At 31.2% G+C, this 5,764-nt stretch overlaps 1 protein-coding gene across 6 annotated transcripts in view; it reads left to right on the top strand.

Annotated features, from left to right (window-relative positions):
• The window catches only part of LOC147910437 (uncharacterized), a 214,598-nt gene that overhangs the window by 88,320 nt on the left and 120,514 nt on the right, over positions 1-5,764 (top strand). The window lies entirely within an intron of this gene.

The following is a 5,764-nucleotide window of genomic DNA, read 5'->3' as shown; positions in this document are numbered from 1 at the left end:
TGTCAATTATTTTTAATTATTTCTATAGATTTTCACTGTTTCTATTCAATATTATTAATTTAACTAAAACAATAGAGTTAATCAATTTAAATTAAGAATTAATTTGACTCAAATTTAGTTTATTATTTATTAATATGAATATTATTTAATTTGAAATTAAGCAATTAACCACAGAAATTAATTAATCTTGTTTGAAAATGAAATTTAAATGAAATAATTTAAGTTTTAATACACGTGGAAGTTAAAAATCACAATCTCAATATTTTTATTGTGTTAATTCAAGAGATTAGATCATCATTGCTTTTTTGATATCTACAGTGTGATCACAAATGTATTTAATATTTTAGAAATTATTTTCTTTTTGATTAATTTCATATCGATAAATAAACCATAAATTCCTGGTAATACAACATTAAAAATTCACGAAATAAATAATTGATTCTATATAGCCATCATTTCTTACTATGTGGAACTACGCTAAATTGCTTTTCGAACTTCGAGTGAAAGCACGTGCCAGGAGACGTGCTTCATGTCCATGTGGAAGTCGGGCATGCACACGCCGCAAGTCATGCAGGTGCATGTGCGATCGCAAGTACGAGCTGCGGGGATATGAAAACGAGAGTAACTCCGCTATTACTCCATCCATGTTCCGTTGAACTTGACCTACTATTTGTCTCGCGATACGATATAGCTCTCGCGTCTATAACACCGCGCACCTTCGTGTCACCTTCTTCATTTTTCCCCTCTTTTATCGGGGTCCACCTACGTGATAGGATGTCGTTTGAGTTTACCTACAATTAGCAGGCTACGCGAAGTATTCCTGTAGCTAGGTAACCGGGTCAAGTTCGTCTCGTGACTTATAGATGAGATAGCACGCGGCAGACACGGAAGTCTAATTTTATATGTCACTGTCATAATTACACACCGAAAATATCTCCGTTTGATATTTCTATTGAAGGAGGGCTTAACGATGTTTGTTTGAAAATGATGAGAAATTTCTAATTAGAATAATATATTTGTCATTATAATGTCAAGTGCGCGATAAGTCAGATATATGTAAATTATATCTCAGTATATACGTACGTTCGGTTTATGTAGATATGAATGTTGAGCGATTAATATTATCGTCCAAGAAAAAATATGATAGCCAAAAGCATTTAAAAATGAATAAAATATCAAGAAAATATCAATTATTTTAAGATTATTTTGAGATTGTTTAAAATGCTTAAAAATTAGTCGCAAAAAAGTCGCAGCTTAATTTTTTCTCAGTTTCCTTGTTCAAAATTACCTTCCTCCATGTGTTACGGGCGTGCAGCTAGTTCCAAGGTTATGATAGAAGTTTTTTGACAGCATGGCATTGCCCGTTCACGAACACTACCTGTGTAAAGTTGTGTGAACATTAGATATTATACGTACGAGATACTAGGACCGAGATATTACGAGTCACTGACCGAGGCCAAGCAAATAAAAGTTTCGTTCGATACACTTGAGATAGACAGACCTTGACGGCCCACAGTTCCGAAAACAATTATCGCACATTTATTCTCGCAGGGCCGTTCCATTCAAATATATGTGTGAGCACTTTCACTATAATTTTACATGTGTAATCGCATACTCGCAAATTGCAAGCGTGCAGAATATTTTTACAAGTCTTTATTTTTTTACAATTTTAATACTTGCTACATACATTAATATTACTTTTATATTATAGAGTTATATTATATAAAAATTTCGAGTTACTCATTACCCTTATCAAGTTTAATCATCTTATTAATGTTTAATAAATGAAATATTATAAATAGCATTTAATTTTCAAAATTTTATCGTACTTAATTCTGTTCTAATTCGTAGTTTCTTAAAATAGTTTTTTATTTATCTACTTATATTTTTTCTGCAGAATTGTATATTTATTAGGTGTTGGAATTAATTCGTAGCGTTTTACAAAGTATTTATAAGTTTTAAAAGTACTTTCATTAATGTATTTTTTAATGCTCATGTGAAATAAATAACATTCTTTCATTAAAAAACGCTACGAATTAATTCCAACACCTAATAGTTATCCAGTTCGTTTATATATTTTTATATATTACATTTTATCTTTACGGAAGTTATTTTATATATATCATCCTCAGTTCGATTTTTATAATTTGTATACGAACAGCTAGGTGAGGCAGAATATCCATATTTTAGCAATAAGTAACGTATTAATCTACTTATAAAATAGCTATTAACCGAATGATACGATCTTATAATGAAACAGGTGAATATTTACTTATAAACATGTGTTTATTTAATAAACATGTATAAGGCGTAGCAACAATTTTATTTAATATTTTTACTTAATATAAAAACTGAATGTTCAACTCAAATCGATCTTAATTGAAAAATTATTACCTATTTCTGTGTAATAAAAATACGATGGCAAACTTTGCTTTCAGATCAATAGTTTTATACTCAATTGTCAGAATTAATGGTTGAAGGAACTTTGGAATTCTGGGGAAAAGAGAACTCTATCACAATTATATCGAAATTCTGGAAACGAGATGCCAACTCTACAGAGGTAACGTGGTGGTCCTTGCGAAAATTAAATTGCAGAAGTCGGGAATATGGAAGTCCAATAGGGGTATCAATAGACTGCATAGGCTGTCACGAATCGGGTTATGACCGGAAGTGAACGAAATGGCGAACGAAACTTGCCCGGCGCGCAGCTATTGAGGAAGAGGAGCCAATCATAGTCCAATTCATGAAAAGGAAAATTAAATTTCGTTGAAGCGTGCTTGCAGAATGACATCGTAATGTCAGCTACGTGTGCAATATACATATATATAAGCCGTGGCTTTTTTTCGGGAATTGACCCGATGCGCTTGAAATCAAGCATTTTCTCGAATAAGAACGACGCCATAATATCCTTGTGATAAATCGAAATCAATAAAATCTCGATAAAATATTTTAAAGTATAATAAATAGTTGATAATTTGAATATATTCACAATAAAATTTTTTAATTTTTATAATTTTTTTCTATAGAATTCCTATAAAACTTTTGTTTCATGTAAAACTGCAATATTAATAACATTTGCTAAAACTGGATAGTAGATGAGATCAAGCAAAATTATAGAAGCAAATGCTTGCCCTGCGTGGAATTATTTTAACAAGCAACTAGTTTAATGAAAATTGAGATTGATATTGCCTTTTTCATGAATTGATTGCACGGCAGTTGGCTCGTTATATTGAAAATAGAAACCTATAAATAGTAATCTGAAATTTTACTTGTATGTACACAAACATACATATAACAAAAATATTTATCAATATCGATCTCTAAATTTTTCAATCTACGTTCGTTTCAATAAATCGCTTAGTCCGTTTACGATTATTTACGGAGTTCTGCTTCACGCGCGTCAATTTACTCGCGCTTGATACACGTATCTCGTATGTTGCCGTCCACTATCGGTAATTAATGTATTGTAAAAGTTCAACAAAAGTTTAACGTCGTTAAGACAGTTTTAATCTTACAGCATAATTCATCCGTAATGGAGGATTAATCGGTTTGACACACATGTTCCAGGCCGTCTCGCAAATCGTAACGCAAAATGATGCTTCATATAAATATAAAACTTGTTAAGAGATAATCACGAGCCTCCATTAACTTCAATAAAGTATTTAAGGGAACGTTAATGGAACTCACCGCTGGTATACTGCGGCATCAACGAAATAATAAGTCGTGGGTAGCTTCGACCGGTAATATAATGCACGAACAAAATTCATTTAACAATTTAAGCGACGTCCAGGGAGCGGTTCATTGAGCGCATTCAATCGCATTTATACACACAAAAAGCTTTGATTAAATGGCGATACACATGTACCTGACGCACATGCATGTGTGGAATTCGCGAATGTATCGCGTTGCGCGTATCAGCGTGATATTTCCATTGATTTCGATCGCAAACCGCGGATGCAGCTTTCGATTGACCGAAAGAATTTTTTTGCTTCAGCATATTGGAATTTATGAAAGTCTGGCTGAGGTATTGTATTTTATGAAAGTTGTGCAGAAATCTGCATGAATGGATACAAAGTAAGCTTGAAGAAATGCATCGCTTGATATTATTTTTTATCGCAATATTGCAATTTTGGAGACTTAAGTAGTAATATTAATTAATAAGCAATAGCAACTTTTGAAATATTCGCAAATAAAGAAATCGATTTAATTTTCCTTAAAGATTTTTTTTATTTTTCTATGGTAACAAATTACGATTCGGTAGATAGTGGGTCACGTGTGTTATGTGATCACAGGTGTAGTATATGTATATATCAAGTGCAATGCAGCATGCACTCGCGTTACATATATCTCAGTGGATTTTGTGAACGTAGTTTCGATTAAGCTATGCATATTGTGCGCATCCGAAACGAACGAATTATATCGGCATTTTTTAGAATTTATTATTCTTTCCGTGCAGTTTTTGTACAGGAGCAATTGGGCTCGTGCAATAACTTATAGAAACAACGATAGTTTGCATACTTGCACAGAATATATCAATGCTCGCACGTATTATTGTTGTGAATAATTCGCGTAGCAAAATGATTGGACGATTCTATATACAACATATATATATTTTAGAAATTCAAACAATTATTTAACACTTATTTAACATAAGTGATTTAAAGTAACATTTTAAGACAAAATATAATAATAAAGTACATCCGTTCTGAAATTAAAGTGAAAACTTTCGGTAACTGCTTTTATTATTGAAGTTTCGTTCGATAAATTTGTTAATTTTTAATCACTTTGTACGTAAACTCTTGGATATTCTGTGTATATTCTACCCGAAAGAATCCGTGCATAGATATAATACTGTGACATTGGCATGCGCTTCAGTGTCACAAGGATAAATTGCAAACCTGGTTTGACATCGACCTAGTCCCCCTGGCCTGGAAAGATGATCGCTTAATCAGCATCGCCGACTTTCATTCTTATCGGTGTGAAAAAACGAGGATGCAAAATATCGACTCGTTGAGAGGCGCGGCGAGGAAATCGATTGTATAAGTGAATATTTATATATGCTATGGAATATATATCTGCTAGGTTGATCAGTAATCTATACGAGGTGATTAATAAAAATATTCAAAAAAAGCGAGAAATCACTGCACTTCAATATGAACTCCATTGTTTTGAAAACATATCGTTTCCTGATTTCAAGAATGAAAACTATTTTTTATTTTGACAGAAATTTATTGACTAATTAAATAATATTCGCAAAAAATATATTATTGGAAACTTAACCAAATGTTATTTTTGTAATTTTCGTTTCACATAATTAAAAAATCATTCTTTTTATTACAACAATTTTAATATCCTACAAAATTATAACGAATTCGGAATAATTCATCAAAAAGGATAGAACTTGAAACATCATCAGTTTATTTATATTTATCATGATAATAAAATGATTAAATTCAAATTAAAATAATTTTTTCTTCAAATCTCGATTATCAAAATTGTCTTAACTCTAAATATTCTCTGTAGAAGACTCCTTTTTATTTACAAAAACGATATTTTTGTACAAAGAATAATCTCTTTGAAAAAACTTAAATACAATTGGCGAATGAAAGTTAAGTTAGTTTACTTTTGATGATTGGTAGAATAATATTTACCTAATTCATTCAATGTAATAACTCGTAAGTCACATTTTTTAATTATATCACTTTTAATATAAGGAAACGATATATTTGCAGACTAAATAAATAATGTCCGATGGATTTCAATA

Source organism: Acromyrmex echinatior, chromosome 2 (genome assembly GCF_024713525.1).
Source record: "Acromyrmex echinatior isolate Ae372 chromosome 2, ASM2471352v2, whole genome shotgun sequence".
NCBI classification, from domain to species: Eukaryota; Metazoa; Arthropoda; class Insecta; order Hymenoptera; family Formicidae; genus Acromyrmex; species Acromyrmex echinatior.
Note: the sequence above shows the minus strand (reverse complement) of the source record. Positions and strands in the feature narration are given on the sequence as shown.